Raw genomic sequence first — 19373 nt, forward strand, 5'->3', positions numbered from 1 at the left:
GATTGCTGCGGATGATGTCTTCGAATCCTCTGACGACTCTTGCCATCAGATTGACGCCGATGAGCATCAATCCCTCCGGGATTTTCCGATTGATTATCGTCAGGTGGCACGTGAGACAGCTACGGATCCTCATCTGAGTTTACTATTACGTTTTGTTCAACGTGGTTGGCCGTCCAAGGCAAAGGACATATCGGATCCTGTGGTTCGTCGCTATTATCCGCAACGACATCTGTTGTCTGTTTCGCACGGAGTTTTGCTGTTACGCACCGAGAATGACCAGCTTCGTGTAGTGGTTCCCCAAGTGCTCCAATCCAAGGTCCTCGACTTGTTGCATCAAGGTCATTGGGGAGTGGTCCGCACCAAGCAGCTTGCCCGCCGTCATTGTACATGGATCGGCATTGATAAGCAGATTACGCAGATGTCTACAGATTGTTCGACTTGTGCCGAACACCAAGCTGCTCCGCCTCAACGCTATTTTGAGTGGGCACGCCCTGCCGGTCCCTGGCAGCGAGTACATATTGATTTCGCTGGTCCATATTGGAATTCTCGTTGGCTCATCGTGATAGATGCACTTAGTAATTTTCCGTTTGTTGTGCCCATGCAGTCTACAACGTCTGCACAAACTATACAGGCGTTGACTTCAATTTTTTGTATTGAGGGTCTTCCAGAAGTTTTAGTGTCTGACAATGGTCCACAATTTACCTCTGCTGAATTTGAAAGTTTTTGTTCTGCCAATGGCGTTCGCCATGTTCTTACTCCGCCGTTCCACCCTCAATCGAATGGTGCAGCGGAACGTTTTGTACGCACATTCAAGGATCATATGGACCACATTCGTGCTACGCACTCTCGTCAGCAGGCCCTCATCACATTCCTGTCGTCGTACCGGACCACTTCCCCTGCGGGTCCGGGGATTAGAATAGGCCCGCGGTATTCCTGCCTGTCGTAAGAGGCGACTAAAAGGAGTCCATACCCCTCACGGGGGTAGTTAGCGCCTGCGTCCGGAGACGGACGGTTCCACGACCTATAATCGTGGTCTTTTTGGTTTTTCACTTCTCGTTTCTTCCTTCCTTTTGTTGGTTCCTTTCCTTGCTCTTCTCGACCTCACTGTCTTCCTTACTCTTTCCCTTGACTTCTCCTTGCCTTCTCATTGCCTTTTTCTCCTTGCCTTCTCATTCCCTTTTTTCCTTGCCTTCTCCTTGCCTTTTTCTCCTTGCCTTCTCATTACCTTCTCCTTGCCTTCTCTGGTCTCCGCCTCGGCGTTTGAGGCAGTCTGTCCTCGTTCTCCCTCTTTCTCTTCTTTTTCCTCTTCTTCCTTCCTCCCTGTGCGTGCCTGAAGGCCGACCCACGCGTTCGCACGCGTAGCCGGTGACGGGGTAACGCGTAATTCCCCGCCCTGGGTAGACATGTAAGGCACGCGCGTACCCCCTGGTAAAGGCCAGGCCCGGGGAGGGGTGATTGCCTGAGCTGATACCTTCTGACCATGCCGATTGGTCCCTCCGTCTGTTTCTCGGGAGGTGTGACCTGAGGTGTAAACATTCACCTAAGGCGGGAGTGCCCTCTGCGAGGGTCCCCACAAGGAAGGAGCGCGCCATCGGAGACGGTGGCAATCATGGGGGATTCCTCCGCAATGGATTCTACTCCATCTCTTTCGACTTCGACTCAAAAACGGAAACGTGACCAGCCAACAGTGACAAAAGTACTACCGCCTGCCCCACAGTTCCTCGTAGTTTCTCGATCTGAGGACGGAAAGGATTTTTCCTCTGTCAACCCTTTCGTTATTCAGAAGGGCGTAGATGCCATAGCCGGATCTGTCAAATCTTGTACCAGGTTGCGAAACGGCACCTTATTACTAGAAACTGAGAGTGCCTTTCAGGCACAAAAACTGCTTCGGGCCACCCTCCTGTACACGTTCCCTGTCCGGGTGGAGGCCCACCGAACTTTGAACTCGTCTCGTGGTGTAGTCTATACTAGCTCCCTCGACGGATTGACTGATGAGGAGCTTCAATCATTCCTCGCTGAGCGGGGCGTGACGGCTGTCCATAGGGTCATAAAAAAGGTCAACAATGACCTTGTACCGACCCGGACAATTTTCTTGACCTTCGATAGTGTTAAGCTGCCATCGCGCATCAAGGCGGGCTACGAGGTTATTTCTGTTCGCCCCTATGTCCCGACACCTACGCGCTGCTACCAGTGTCAGCGTTTCAATCACACTAGACAGTCTTGTTCCAATGCGGCTAAATGTGTCACTTGTGGCAGGGATGCCCATGAGGGTGACTGTCCACCTCCGTCTCCTCATTGTGTGAACTGTCAGGGTGACCATGCCGCATCCTCCCGCGACTGTCCTGTCTATAAGGAAGAACGCTGTATCCAAGAAATTCGGGTCAAAGAGAAAGTGTCCACCTCGGCTGCTCGCAAGCTATTGGCTAGTAGGAAGCCCACGCTGCTCCCAGCGGGGAAATACAGTACTGTCCTCGCCTATCCTCGGACTACCCGGGAGGTAGCAACCCAGACATGCGATCTGACCTTCAGCACCACGGTCGTCCGTTCGGCCAGTGCTAAGATCGCGCGGTCGACGTCTCCTCTTCCTCCCATCACCCCACAGACACGAGCACCTTCCTCAGCTTCTGCTAAGACGAAGACATCGAAGTCAGATGCACGGGCCTTCAAGAAGGAACCATCCCGTGCAGACTTCCTCCGTACCTCGACCTCCCAGCCTTCGACCGGTACTTCCACTACACGTCCTTCCAAAAAGGCGCATAGGAAGCACAGTTCTCCTTCTCCGCCACGGCGCATTCCTTCTCCTGCGCCACCCAGCGGTTGCCGCCCCAGGCCGTCATCTGTTTCGCCTGGCCGCACCGCTGGTAGCCGTACATCTGGCCGTTCACTGGCGGAGGAAGCTCCCCCTCCCGGCCATCCTCCCGAGATGGCCGATGACCCTATAGACCACATGGACGATGACTGTCCGCCTACTGATAGCGGCGGCAGTGCTCGCTCGAAGCCAGGCCCTAAGCGGCCTTCGAGGGGACCCCTTTTTTTACCTTCCCTTTCTTACGATGGCACTTATTCACTGGAGTATTCGCAGCATTCGCTCCAATCGAGAGGACTTGAAGTTGCTGCTCCGCTTGCACCGTCCGCTCGTCGTAGCCCTCCAGGAAACGAAGCTACGCCCAAGCGATCAAATTGCCTTGGCACACTACACCTCTGTGCGTTTTGACCTACCCCCTGTGGTAGGAATCCCGGCTCATGGAGGGGTCATGTTGCTGGTCCGGGATGATATTTACTATGATCCCATCACGTTGCACACCGGCCTGCAGGCAGTTGCCATCCGCATTACTCTCCCCACTTTTACATTTTCCATTTGTACCGTTTACACTCCATCGTCATCTGCCGTTACCAGGGCAGACATGATGCAACTTATTGCTCAGCTACCTGCACCATTTTTGTTAACTGGAGACTTCAATGCCCACCATCCCCTTTGGGGCTCTCCAGCATCCTGCCCGAGGGGCTCCTTGTTAGCAGACCTTTTCAACCAGCTCGATCTTGTCTGCCTCAATACTGGCGCCCCTACTTTTCTTTCGGACACATCTCACACCTATTCCCATTTAGACCTCTCTATATGTACTCCCCAACTTGCACGACGGTTTGAGTGGTATGCACTTTCTGATACATATTCGAGCGACCACTTCCCGTGTGTTATCCATCTCCTGCAGCATACCCCCTCTCCGTGCTTCTCTAATTGGACCATCTCCAAGGCAGACTGGGGGCTCTTCTCTTCCAGGGCGACCTTTCAGGATCAAACCTTTACAAGCTGCGATCGTCAGGTCGCACACCTCACGGAAGTCATTCTCGCTGCTGCTGAACATTCCATCCCTCACCCTCCTTCTTCTCCACGTCGCGTACCGGTCCCCTGGTGGACCGCGGCATGTAGAGACGCTTTACGTGCTCGTCGACGTGCTTTACACACATTTAAACGCCACCCTACAGTGGCGAATTGTATCAATTATAAACGATTACGTGCTCAGTGTCGTCGTATTATCAAAGAAAGCAAGAAAGCCAGCTGGGCTGCTTTCACAAGCACCTTCAACAGTCTTACTCCTTCTGTTGTCTGGGGTAGCCTGCGCCGGCTATCTGGCACTAAGGTCCACTCACCAGTTTCTGGCTTGAAGGTCGCGAATGACGTCCTTGTAGCCCCTGAGGCTGTCTCCAATGCCTTCGGCCGCTTTTTCGCAGAGGTTTCGAGCTCCGCTCGTTACCACCCTGCCTTCCTCCCCCGCAAACGGGCAAAGGAGGCTAGGCCACCTAACTTCCGCTCCTCGAATTGTGAAAATTATAATGCCCCATTCACCATGCGGGAACTCTAAACCGCACTTGGTCGATCACGGTCCTCCGCTCCAGGGCCTGATTCTATTCATATTCAGATGATGAAGAACCTTTCTCCTGCGGGTAAAGGTTTTCTTCTTCGTACATACAATCACATCTGGATTGAGGGACATGTTCCCGCATGCTGGCGCGAGTCTATTGTTGTCCCGATTCCTAAGCCGGGGAAGGACAAGCACTTGCCTTCCAGTTATCGACCCATCTCGCTTACCAGCTGTGTCTGTAAAGTGATGGAGCGAATGGTTAACTCTCGATTGGTTTGGCTGCTAGAGCCTCGACGCCTACTTACCAATGTACAATGTGGATTTCGTAGGCGCCGCTCTGCTGTTGACCATCTGGTTACCTTGTCGACCTTCATTATGAATAACTTCTTGCGGAAGCGCCCGACCGCGGCTGTGTTCTTTGATTTGGAGAAGGCTTACGACACCTGTTGGAAGGCGGGCATTCTCCGCACCATGCATACATGGGGCCTTCGCGGTCGCCACCCTCTTTTTATTCGTTCCTTTTTAATGGATCGACAGTTCAGGGTACGTGTGGGTTCTGTCCTGACCGACACCTTTCGCCAGGAGAATCGGGTGCCACAGGGCTCAGTTTTGAGCATCGCTCTCTTCGCCATCGCGATCAATCCAATAATGGATTGCCTCCCAGCTGATGTATCTGGCTCCCTTTTCGTGGACGATTTTACAATCTATTGCAGCGCGCAGTGTACACGTGTCCTGGAGCGCTGTCTTCAGCGTTCTCTTGACTGTCTTTACTCCTGGAGTGTCGCCAGTGGCTTCCGTTTTTCTGCCGAGAAGACGGTCTGTATCAACTTCTGGCGCTACAAAGAGTTTCTCCCACCGTCCTTACGGCTCGGTCCCGTTGCTCTCCCAATCGTGGAGACAACCAAATTTTTAGACCTTACATTTGACAGGAAACTTAGCTGGTCTCCACATGTGTCATATTTGGCCGCCCGTTGTACCCGTTCTTTAAATGTCCTCCGTGTTCTCAGTGGTCTGTCGTGGGGAGCGGATCGAACCGTCCTACTTCGTCTATATCGGTCGATCGTCCGCTCCAAGCTGGATTATGGGAGCTTCGTATACTCCTCTGCACGGCCATCCATCTTACGCCGCCTCAACTCCATACAACATCGGGGTTTACGACTTGCGATCGGAGCATTTTATACCAGTCCCTTAGAGAGTCTTCATGCTGACGCTGGCGAATTGCCACTCACCTACCGGCGCGATATACTGCTTTGTCGGTATGCCTGTCGGCTACTGTCAATGCCCGACCATCCGTCTTATCGTTCCTTTTTTGACGACTCTCTTGACCGTCAATACGGGTTGTATGTCTCTGCCCTGCTACCCCCTGGAGTTCGCTTTCGTCGCCTCCTTCAACACCTTAATTTTTCACTCCCTGCAACCTTTCGAGTGGGCGAGAGCCGCACGCCACCTTGGCTCCAGGCTCAGGTCCGCGTTCACCTTGACCTCAGCTCGCTCCCAAAAGAGGTCACTCCCGGTTCGGTCTACCACTCCCGTTTTTTGGAACTTCGTTCGAAGTTCTTCGACATGACTTTCATTTATACAGATGGCTCTAAGACCAATGACGGGGTCGGGTGTTCGTTTATTGTCGAGGCACAAAGTTTCAAATACCGGCTCCATGGCCATTGTTCTGTCTTCACAGCTGAGCTCTTTGCCCTCTACCAGGCTGTTCTTTACATCTGCCGCCACCGACATTCTGCTTATGTCATCTGCTCAGATTCCCTGAGCGCCATCCAGAGCCTCAGTGATCCGTACCCGGTTCACCCTTTCGTACGCCGGATCCAACGCTCTCTTCAGCAGCTGGTGGACGTCGGTTCTCCAGTTAGCTTTATGTGGGTTCCTGGCCATGTCGGTATCCCTGGGTACGAAGCTGCAGATGCCGCGGCCAAGGCTGCGGTCCTCCAGCCTCGGACAGCTTTTTGTTGCGTCCCTTCGTCCGATTTTAGCAGGGTGATTTGTCGGCGCATCTTATCTCTGTGGCATGCCGATTGGGCTGCACTTACTGACAACAAGCTTCGGGCCTTAAAACCTCTTCCCGTGGCTTGGACGTCCTCCTCACGCCCTTCTCGGCGGGAGGAGGTCGTTTTAGCCCGGTTAAGAATTGGACACTGCCGGTTCAGCCATCGCCATCTGCTGACGGCTGCGCCGGCGCCGTTCTGCCCATGTGGGCACTTGCTGACGGTTAGACACATTTTAATGTCCTGTCCAGATCTTAACATACTGCGCCTCGATCTTAACCTGCCAAATATTTTCAATGCCATTTTAGCAGATGACCCACGAGCAGCTGCTCGTGTTCTTCGTTTTATCAATTTGACAAACCTCGCTAAGGACATTTGATGATGCTGTTTTTTAATCCTATGCCTGTCAGTCTGTCTTTTATCGTGTTTTCCCTTTTAGTTGTTGTGGTCAACTTGTGCCTCGCGGTGTATTCTTAGAGTAGTCAGGGCGCTAATGACCATTGAAGTTGTGCGCCCTAAAACCACAAAAAAAAAAAAAAAAAAAGTACCGGACCACGCCACGCGACGCGACGGCCCTTCGCCTGCGGAGCTTCTCCACGGCCGTCGTCATGGCACCCTACTACGGTTGTTGCACCCCCCGGATCGACCCGCCGCTTCTGAGCATCGCACGCGTTTTCAGCGCAACGACGCCGTTTTTTTCAGAGTTTATCACGGTCGCCGTCGTTGGGAACGTGGTACCGTGATAAGTGTCCAGGGTCGCGGTTTTTATACTGTTCAAGGTGCTACTGGGGTGCACAGGAGGCATCAGAACCAGTTGCGCCGCGCTGGCCGCCCGGATTCTGCCGCTCGTTCTTTGTCCACAGATTTGGTCCGCGGCGGGTTCCAGCCGCGCCTTCCGACTTCGCTGCCGCCCCCAGGGCAGCAGCAGCAGCAGCCGTCGCCGCTACCACGCCGACAGCCCGTCCCGTTGATGCCTCCCGCGCAGCTTCATCCGGGAGCGCCCCAGGTGGTCGCTCCGGCGCCTGCAGTCCCTCTTCAGTCGCCACCGCCTTCGGAGCTGATGGACGTCGACCCCTCGGCCGGGCCGCCTTCCCATGTGGTGGCTGTGCAGCCTGTCCTGCAGCCGCTTTTCTTGGGCACCCCCAAGGAGTCTGACACCGCAGCGCCTTGTCCGGCGCCCACTCAGCAGCCGTCGACGCAGCGTCAGGAGTCGCTGCCTCTCTTCGTGGGTCCCGACGCCCCGTCGCGTCCAGTCCAAGTAGCTGCGCCCGTGGTCACAGGCGTGCACCCTGACCTCGGTTTACAGTAGGTGTTTCCCGAGGCCCCGCGCGGCCAATGCTGGGGTGCGGACCGGGGACTGCCACCGACAACAGTCTCCGCCCCGGTCTCTTCTGCTACGCCTGCGGCCAGACCCTTCCCCCGCCGTCGACGCTAGCCACGTCATTATTCAACGACGGTGCGGCGATTTGGGGGGGAGGAGTGTTATATCCTAGCCAGTAATGCCAACCGAGCCCGCTGCCAAAAGGTTGGCAGCATCAAAGTCCGGACGCCGTCCGCATAAGCAGCGCCAGCGATATAGGAAATCGCCGCAAATATGAGCGCGCCACCGCTGGCTTCTAGCTTCTTAAGCGCTGGAGTCGCGAGCGCTAGGACAGTTCTGTATTCGCTGCTCAGTTGTATACTCGCCACCGAATTGTGTACTTGTTAGTCAATTGTGTGTTCATCGCAGCAGAGTAGTTGTCTGTCGTCAGCCGACGCTGACCTAGCCGCTCCGACTCGAACTAGACAGATCTCTGTAGACACGGCGTTCACTACTGTGTTCTGTATCTTCGTTAATAATAAGCACCGACTTTATTTAATCAGAGTGTTTGGGTTTTCATCTTTCTGTTCACTGTTCCAGCGCTATTAAAAGTGTGGCGGTGACTTCGTAAGCCGTTTCTACAGCGAATTGCTTGTCGCTACGAACACCGCCACAAAAGGAATCAATTTATGGTCTCCCTGGAGCCGCTCAAAGCACAAACTCTTAGAAGATTCACTCTTCTTGTACATACGTCGGCATTGTGCATTTTGTATTCAATCCCGATGCGAGTTCTGTGTTTCATGGGAAATGTGAAGGTCCAAGGGATACAGTAAACCTGCACTGATGCATCGGAATCTAATACTGGTTTCCCAGGAGCCGCTCAAACCACAAACTCTTGGAAGATTCACTCTTCTTGTACCTTTAGTCGGCATTGTCCCTTTTGTATTCAATCCCGATGCAATTTCTGTATTTCATGGTCAATGTGAAGGTCCAAGGGATACAGTAAACCTGCACTGGTGCATCGGAATCTAATACTGGTCTCCCAGGAGGCGCTCATAGCACTAACGCTTAGAAGATTCACTCTTGTACGTATGTCGGCATTGTGCCTTTTGTATTCAATCCCGATGCGATTTCTGTGTTTCTTGGTCAATGTGAAGGTCGAAGAGATACAGTAAACCTGCACTGGTGCATCGGAATCTAATACTGGTCTCCCTGGAGTACAGAGTTTCAGGGAGAGCAATAGGGAACAATTGACAGGAATGGGGGAAAGAAATACAGTAGAAAAAGAATGGGTAGCTTTGAGGGATGAAATAGTGAAGGCAGCAGAGGATTAAGTAGGTAAAAAGACGAGGGCTAGTAGAAATCCATGGATAACAGAAGAAATATTGAATTTAATTGATTAAAGGAGAAAATATAAAAATGCAGTAAATGAAGCAGGCAAAAAGGAATACAAACATCTCAAAAATTATATTGACAGGAAGTGCAAAATGGCTAAGAAGGGATGGCTAGTGGACAAATGTAAGGATGCAGAGGCTTATCTCACTGGAGGTAGGATAGATACTGCCTACAGGGAAATTATAGAGACCTTTGGAGAAAGGAGAACCACTTGCATGAATATCAAGAGCTCAGATGGAAACCCAGTTCTAAGCAAAGAAGGGAAAGCAGAAAGGTGGAAGGAGTATTTAGTGGGTCTATACAAGGGCAATGTACTTTAAGACAATATTATGGAAATGGAAGAGGATGTAGATGCAATGGGAGATATGATACTGCGTGAAGAGTTTGACAGAGCACTGAAAGACCTAAGTCGAAACAAGGCCCCAGGAATAGATAACATTCCATTAGAACTACTGACAGCCTTGGGAGAGCCAGTCCTTACGAAACTCTATACCATCAGGTGAGCGAGATGTATGAGACCGGCGAAATTCCCTCAGACTTCCAGAAGAATATAATAATTCCAATTCCGAAGATAGCAGGCATTGACAGATGTGAAAATTACCGAACTCTCAGTTTAATTCGTCACAGCTGCAAATTACTAATGTGAATTCTTCACTAACAAATGAAAAAACTGATAGAAGCTGAACTCGATGAAGATCAGTTTGGATTCCGTAGAAATGTTGGAACATGTGAGGCAATACTGACCCTACGACTTACCTTAGAAGAAAGTTTAAAGAAAGGCAAACCTACATTTTGAGCATTTGTAGACTTAGAGAAAGTTTTTGATAATGTTGACTGGAATACTCTCCAATTCTGAAGGTGGCAGGGGTAAAATACTGGGAGCGAAAAGCTATTTGCAATTACTACAGAAAGCAGATGGCAGATATAAGAGTCGAGGGGTATAAAAGGGAAGCAGTGGTTGGGAAGGGAGTGAGATAGGGTTGTAGCCTATCCCCGATGTTATTCAATCTGTATACTGAGCAAGCAATAAAGGAAACAAAAGAAAAGTTTGGAGTAGGTATTAAAATCCACGGAGAAGAAATAAAAACTTTAACAGAATTACAATGTCATCGGCGAACGTCAGGGACAGCAAAAGACTTGGAAGAGCAGTTGAACAGAATGGACAGTGTCTTGAAAGGAGGGTATAAGATGAACATCAAGAAAAGCAAAACAAGGATAATGGAATGTAGTCTAATTAAGTCGGGTGATGCTGAGGTAATTAGATTAGGAAATGAGACACTTAAAGTAGTAAAGGAGTTTTGCTATTTGGGGAGCAAAATAACTGATGATGGTCGAAGTAGAGAGGATGTAAAATGTAGACTAGCAATGGCAAGGAGAGAGTTTCTGAAGAAGAGAAATTTGTTAACATCGAGTATAGATTTAAGTGTCAGGAAGTCGTTTCTGAAAGTATTTGTATGGAGTGTTGCCACATATGGAAGTGAAATGTGGGTGATAAATAGTTTAGCCAAGTAAATAATAGACGCTTTTGAAACGTGGTGCTACAGAGTAATGCTGAAGATTAGATCGGTAGATCACATAACTAATGAGGAGGTATTGAATAGAATTGGTGAGAAGAGGAGCTTGTGGCACAACTTGACTAGAAGAAGGGATCGGTTGGTAGGACATGTTCTGAGGCATCGAGGGATCACCAATTTAGTATTGGAGGGCAGTGTGGAGGGTAAAAATCATAGAGGGAGACCAAGAGATGAATACACCAAGCAGATTCAGAAGGATGTAGGTTGCAGTAGGTACTGGGAGGTGAAGAAGCTTGCACAGGATAGAGTAGCATGGAGAGCTGCATCAAACCAATCTCAGGACTGCAGACAACAACAACAACAACAACAACAACAACAACTAATGGTGCTCAGTTGCTACTATCTGAACTGTGTTCTTCACATTTGCGATATATGAAAATCAATATGAAATTGGGAATGGTGGTCACGCATGTGCTAACTGTGGATGAAGGATGTCATTGGCAAGATAGTTGAGGAGGGAGCAGGTCGAGCATGTGTCGGCGTCTTTTGGTCTCTGTTCTTGCCTGAGTAATGCATTAAGAGCTTCAGCATATGATGTGTCACCTGTGTGCTGAAGTGGTCAGTGCATCGGTTTAGAACTTGGTAATGTGTATTCATTCTGAATACTGATTTTTGGTACTGAATAGCAATTCAGCAATAACTATTAAAAGTGATTAATTTTTCCTGTCAACATTGTGGCACACAGCACAAGGACACTGGCATATGCTCAATGCTGCCTGTACACGCTCTGCTGCTTCTGACTGCACTGCTATTTCAAATCACATTTATTACACTATCTATAACATTAACCTCTGTAGTTGTCAGTACATCCCTACCCTAATAGCCTGTTACCATATCATCCGGTTTAATATTCGACATTTATTGGTGTTTTGCAATATAGTCATTGACTTTCCCTTGTGATTCTCATATTTCTTTAGGGCACAATGGAAGGTTATGCAACCAGACACCGACGTTAGTAGTGAAAACACTAAAGCAACAGAATTTACTCTAGTGGAACTATATAGTTCCAGAGGCCTCAAACACCAATGATATATACATGGAGACTCAAAAGAAAGAAAATTAATTGTGAAAGGCAGGATTTGAACCCAAGCCCCCTGCTCATTAGGCAGATGTGCTAACCACTATAGTTAATAAGATGGCAAAGTGGTTTTGCATAACCTCACCAATTATCCTGCATGCTTCACACCTCAATCTGAACTCCGATTCATGCCACAGCCCACTCAGTATTCCCCAAAAACTAACAGCACTTCATAGAGTCTCAGTATGTAGGTTGTTACTATAAAACCACTGGAGAACACATACACTACTGTAGTTTCATTTGCTTATTTTCGCTTTACAATTTTGTTACTATGAACAAAAGCATTAGGTTGCACAGTAACCTGACAAATGCCAATAGATGAATGAGATATGGACAACAGGTCCCACAGCTGCTGGTTCCTTGTCAGATCCTACTGCTGCAGCAGCTAAGTCCTCTAATGCTCCAGTACTTTAAAGTAATTAAGGAGTAGTAAAAGGAGTGACCTCAGGAGAATTCTACCCCATGATGATGCCAGGGGTGCCAGATCCCCCATGCCATCAGACTCAGGACCCAATTTAATCAACATTCTTCTAGTTCAATTGATGGAGGTGGAACAAAATTTTGGTCATCAACAGAGGATAGTACAGTGGTAGCAAGCAATGATGGGTGCCGTAATGAACGACACGTCTCCCAACATTACGACGAGCTCCTCTGAGTACTATCATTTTGAGAGGCAAAATATTCGTCGTACAATTCGATAGGTCACAAAAAACTTGCAGGTAAAAGACTTCAATGGCTCTCTTGTGCTCTACCTGTCACAATATTAAGGTTGATGTGCAGCTCCTTAGAAGTGGAATTGTGTATCAGCATGTGGCCTCTTCCTTAGATGTCCTGTCATGTGTTACTTTCGACCTACTGATTACAACCAGTGTAAGCTGATACCAAACAACATCACACTCAAATTTCCAACAATCTGACTGTTTAGAAGTCTTGCCCATTTCCTCAGATACATGGTTCCAAAGAAATAATAGTTTCTGACAATCCATGTAGTCCTGCACAACTGGTTATCACATATTTGTCTAACTTACTTGTAAGTCTAAGACACATGATATCAGAAAACCATTGCACCAGAATTTGTTAAATTTGTTTCCTGACTGATAATGTCGAGTAGCTATGGAGGGCACTCAAATGTTTTGCTTCAGCCATACAGACCAAATAACAGAATTTCACTTGGTTATGATATTTATATACCATCCAACTGCCACACGCATTGGCTCTTGTACCCCCACAAAGGAATAAAAACAATTATGTCAGTTAAGTTCAGCAAAAACAGCCATTACTAGCAGAGATCAGTGGCATATAATGTTAAGATTGTTAAGGTTACATTCATGACCCCAGGAAATAATCATTCGAGAGTAAGTCTCTCCCAACAGTGACAAGCCAAGTGGTAATTGACAACAGTGAGGACAGAGGGCAGGGTTATGAATAACTGGTTTCGCTCTTTTAGTGATATTGCATATGGTAGGTGCGAGAAAGATGGCGTCTGGCCAAATCAATTACAACCAATAATGAAACTTAAGGGAACAATTGTGAGGGAGGAGGAAAGGTTGAATGTGAATTACTTTGAACTACATGTGGCAATGACCTAAGTTAGCAGCAACTTTTCTCACTATTGCACTCCTTACACAACACACAATTTTAAGGGTAGATTATTTAAGTGAACAAGAAGCCCTAATCAATTTCAGCAGTTCAAAAATAAAGCTCACAGTAAACGGTATCTGTGTGTTGTTAAAGAAAGCTGCATCAAACCATACTTTCGACTGAAGACAACATGGACAAAATCTGGAAACTGTGTTTTGTGACAAGATATCTCAATTATGGTCAGATTAAAATTAGGACAGCTTACATTTGTCACTTTCCGCTGCACTGCTATCACATTGTCAGCCTGCTGCTGCTCATTTATGGGCTGCACACAAAGATAGTGTGACACATCACAAAGGCTGTTAATGTGTAACAAGAGCAATTTTCAAAATAGGCTCACGCATCTTAGGCTCATGGGCAGAAATTTGTATGTCAGTGCATGTACCTTGTAAGTAAATTTTTGAATGTCTCACCTACAGTTAAGGCACATTATACAAGCAAGCTATTGCAAAGATAATATTTAAGCATTTCAAAGGTATCTACAAAAACTGGAGTATTACGACTTGAATTTTTGATCGTCATTCTTCCGTCACTGATGGAAGGTAGAGGTGTTGCCACAGCCATACAGACCAAGTAACTGGAAATCAAACACGAAGATTTCTAAATGAGTACGATTCAGAGATCAGTAGCCTCAGATGCCAAAAATGCACAATGACAACAATTATGGCAGTAGGTTCAGTAGAAATGGCTATGAGTAGAAAAAAATTGTCGAGATTGGATCTGCAGGATGAGGAAATAATCCTGTGGGAGACAGTACCTCATAACAACGAAAGCAACACCACCAATGACAACAATTACAAAGATGATGACACAGGTGATAGTTGAGTCAACAGACAGGGTAGAACACATGATGATGATGATTTGTGTGTGTTGTGCTCAACTGGGCAGTTATCAGTGCCTGTACAAATCCTTAAATTTACTCTATCCAATCTCACCACTTTCATGAATGATGATGAAAACTATACGAACACAGTCCACATGTGGAGAAAATACCCAACCGGCCCAGGAATCGAACCCAGGACCCTGTAATCCAGAGGAAGCACTATAAGCCACTAGACAGGCTAAACAGAGCAGACTTTGTAGCAATCACCTTTTACATCATGATGGTATATGGGGATGGTATCTGATACACGTTGTTTCATTTTGTATACATCTACACCTACATACATACTCGGCAAGCCATGGTGTAGTGCATGGTTGAAAGTATCCCATAATTCTAGTAGTCATAACTATTTCTGTTCAACTGGGAAACAGAGTGAAGGGAAAACAATTATCTGAATTGCTCCATTCAAGCCCTAATTTCTCTCTATCTTATGTGAAATGTATGTTGCCAACAGTAGGATCGTTGTGCAGTCAGCTTCAAATAGTGATTCTCTAAATTTTTTCAACAGTGCTCCTAAAAAAGAAAGTTCCCTTTCCTCCAGGCTTCCCGATTTCTATAATACTCACATGTTGTTCAAACCTATGGGTGAAACATCATGCAGCATGCTTCTGAATCTTTCTTTAATCTGACTTTGTACAGAACCCGCAAAGTCATTCACCCTTTTATTATTTCTTTAGGTGAGGTCTTTGTGTTTTGCATGAAGTGGTGTTCTGGTTATCAGCAATATCATGTGTCAAGATGAGAAACCTCACTATTTCAATCACAAAAAATAATTGACGTTTGAATTGTGGGAAGGAGAAAAATTCAGTGCTAATTAGGTTGGCTTAGACGTACCGAGGACATAAGCTGTCACACACACACACACAGTTGTAGGAGAAGATCTTTGTAATTAACACCAAGCAGTATTGAGTTTCAGTGGTGCAAAAACAGAGCCGAGTGTAAATGGAATTTGTGTGTTATGGGTTTGATGCAGCTGCTCTTAATATTTGCACTGAAGCCCACAACAAGAAAATGGTTTGAAAACTGTTTTGGGAAAAGATATCGGAACAGCTTGACTGATGTTTCTCACTCCATCTAGATCATGAACTGAACTAGGATTCTTTGAAGGGGGGTACAGGTGAGATCGGAATGTCATCAGGTTGACAGTTCTTCAGATTCAGGCAGACTGTAACTTGTTTATATTTTGTGATTCCAACGTCATGAGAAAGGGAGGTAGAGAAAGAACCGGCACTAAAAGGATGCAACATATTGGCGGAGGCATCGAATTCCTTTGCCATGCAGTGCAACACTTTACAAATCCATCCAAAATTAAATGCCAACCTGGGACACTCAGATTTCTCGCATTTACCACTGGACGGCATACCAGTAGGCTGGCACTGTGATGTTCATGAAATGTTTTCACTGTTTCAAATATGAACAGCCATCAGTTGTATAATGGAATGACAATCATGAAAATTTCTGCCGGGCCAGGACTCTCAGCCAGATTTCTCCTTATTGCACAAGGTAGTATTACCATTATGCTATCGAAGCACAATTCATGGGCAAACCCAGACTTCCACTTATTGTCAACCATGTGTCTTCAACTCTCACTCTTACATTCACTAGGTACACTCCTGTATGGGTGAAATATTGTGATTGAAATGCACATTTTGATTCAAATGTCACTTACCTGGTGTCAGGGGAGAGACATGCTCTGTGTTGTTAAGAAGTACCGTCCAGTGTTCCTTCGGACCGGCATGCATGTCCAAAGCAACAGTGCATCATACTTCTGAGCATCACTAGCACTGCGTTACCCCACTCCAGTGTTCAGATTGCCACGCTTCACACACTATATAAGGAACCACAGATAATTGCAATTACCATACAGGTATGACTAGCAGCTTCATTCTGACTTCAATCAAGGCTGTCAAAGAATGTGCAACAATTTTTGTAGCTGTGACATAAAATATGGGTGTACAAAGTATTCAGGTATGTGTTGATACAAATACAACAGTTTTTTAACCAAGACCAGAGGCTTTTTGTTCAATGTCACATCTGTGAAAGTTGTTGCAGAGCTATTTCACAGATAAAGGTATTGTGCTATGTAACGGACTGAAATTAAGAAGTTTCTGTACCATGTTCTTCATAACTAATCAAAAGAGTGGCCTAATATTAATAAACTGCCTTACTGAGGTAAAACTTTAGTCTAACTGGTTGAGCAAAGCAGGATGTAAGGATGAAATCATGCCTATTTTCATGATGAATAGTCCAGTCCTTGAAGTACATTCTATGCATACACACTAAGGATTACTCTACTGGAGTCATTAATGACATACTTTATGTGCTGAACTACAGAGTCCCAAAAGATAAAGGTTCACCTCTATGCAACAGATTTGGAATCTGTATTACAATTCAGGAGAATACTATAAAAATTACTGTATGTCATATATTCAGAACATATTGACTGGTACATTGTTAAGCTGAAGGCTGTTGGAAGTCAGCTTTGGAACTAGAGGATAGGAAATCAGACACAAAGCAGATAGGAGGCAGAGTGACAGTATTTAGAATACCAGAGGTAGATAGTATTGCCTCCAAGTAGCAGGCACTAACTGACCCAGGGTAGAATCTTCAGTTCAGAAAATTAAATGGCAACAGCATCCACTGCCTAAATGCTGCTGAACAGTGTCACTTTAGAAGATGGCTGCCCACACACCCACCCAATAACCGTCCACAAACACACAAAATGTCTTATGGGCAAGTATCAAGCCTGCTGCCTATGCTAACTGCAATTTAGTTTGTTTACACAGGTTAGAATCTGATGAGAAAGGGGAACAGTGCTGCAACTTCACTCCCCACTCATGAGATGCCTCAGGGTAGTGCCAGGTGACATAGAACATGGTTGTTGCTAGTCGTAATACAAAGTGCAGTGACCTTCAGCATTCGTTGCTACAAAACTTGGAGTTAATTTAATGGCCAGATCGTCACCACCTACACAATAGGAGAAGAGAAACGATACAAAGTTGCTAGCCCGAGACACCAGGGAAGTACAAAGCCACAATGCATGTGGTATGAGTGGATTGGTTGGCGAACTACAGATAACGAGAATTAGTGTGCTGCCACTATCCCTCAAAAACCCATATTTTTTATTCTGGGCAAGTTTTCTATCTGACCATTGGGGCCCCAACTCCTTGTCATTCATAGCCAGCCTCTACTTCTACATTGCTCCAGCAGATTGCCACAACTCTGGATCTCTTATTATATTGGCCACAGTAGTGGAGAGGAGATGGTCCACTTCACATACAAGTGGTGGAAACTAGGGTCTCCATACCTGTACTGAGGGATTGCCAATCAACACTTACGTTTTCTGGAATAATTTCTCTCTTGTTTTTCAAGCACGTGAATTGTCTCGATTATGAACCTTGCATGAATGCCAGGATTCTTGGCTTATCCCAAGCAGACGATATCAAGTACTGATACTGCCTGGTCTCTATCATGACCCCTCTCTCCAGACATTGGAAACCTTTCATATGCACACTAACACACAGTGGAAATTACAATGGGTTTATTACTGAAGTTTAATGAGAAGCAATCATATAACAAAGTAATTACCACTAGAAAAAAATCATATGCTGCCACCTGACCCAATCTAACACTTCTACAAGCATATTTGATAGTACACTGCCAGCAAGTCTTATTTTTTCATCCTATGCAGTACCAGTTCATTCAACACAAGATGGTATGTGCAAACTTGTAACCATTGAGATCTGAACTTATGACACACAGACCATTAGGACTTGACAACTCTGTCAAATATGCATATCTATGATGTGTATCTTAGGTGGCTTTCCGTACCTTCACTTCTGCAAGGTACCAAACGGCAACCCTCCAGAATTATGGAGGGGTACAAAGTTTAACATAAATTATCATTGTTCAGAGCCAATAACTCCATTGACACTATGGCCTCAAATAATAAGGAGAACAAGGCTACATTATCACATGTCCTCCACACGGATCAGCCAAACAGTACAGGTACAAGGCTGCAGACATTTTAACTACTAAAGTGTTCCAGGTATTAGTTATTAAGAACCAAATACAGGGTAATGCAACTGTCGTTCAGATACTTCTCTGAAAATGCACCTGTTCTGGTGAGAATTTTTTTTACCACCCAGTCTCACAAGCTATTAAAAAGATTTCTCTAATGAAATTGTGTTTTTCAAGCTTTTTGGCACTAAATGTATGATAGTATCCCTTACTACCAAATATACTGACAACCTTGAAAAAAAATAAAAATGTACAAGAGATTGTATAGCCGTGGATAGTCATGAAATTATGCCAATATTTGGCATTTTGCATTTGACAAGTTTAGAGAAAGGTCAGCATGTAAATGTAAAAGAATTTCCGGAGTCAGGCAGTACACATATGAATATCCTGAATGCCATAATGAGCTACAAGGGATTTCTGCTTGTAATACATTGTATGAGATTTGCTGACATTTCCACTCCAAATGAAAGGAAAAAACTTGACAGCATAACTGCTGTCAGAAAATGTCCACATTCCTTTGCAGTCAACCTGAAGTGATTCTATAATCCTGCTGATTATGTTACAGTCCATGAAATGTTGACTGTTTAGAGGCTGCTACTCCTGGACCCTATATATACACCACACAAACCCACAAAATATTCAATTAAAATATGTGCCATGAGTGACAAAAAGGTTTTATACCAGTAATATTGAAGTATATGTAGGAAAGCAGCTAGATGGACCATTTCTAGTAACAAACAGCCCAGCAATAATTGTAGGAAGGCTTGTCAGTGACATCAAAGATACACACAGAAATGTCATCATTGACAATTGTCACACAAACTGCCAGTAGTGGAGGACATGTTGGAGAAAAAATTGACCATTCTAGGCACTCTTCACAAGAAGGAAAGAGAGATACCTCTTGAATTTTGCATCTAAGAGACCAACCTGTGGAGTTTCAAAATGTTGCTACCCAACCAAGAAGTAACTGTTTGCTGATACTCCTATCTACAATGCATGACGTGGATGATATCAACACCAAAACAGGGAAGCCAATTATCATTTTTTTTTACATTCACACTGAAGGAGGAGTGGATACTGTAGATAAAATGATTACAGGTTATTCTGTTTCCAAAATCAGAAGATGT

The sequence above is a fragment of the Schistocerca americana genome, chromosome 10, assembly GCF_021461395.2.
Source record: "Schistocerca americana isolate TAMUIC-IGC-003095 chromosome 10, iqSchAmer2.1, whole genome shotgun sequence".
Taxonomy (NCBI): domain Eukaryota; kingdom Metazoa; phylum Arthropoda; class Insecta; order Orthoptera; family Acrididae; genus Schistocerca; species Schistocerca americana.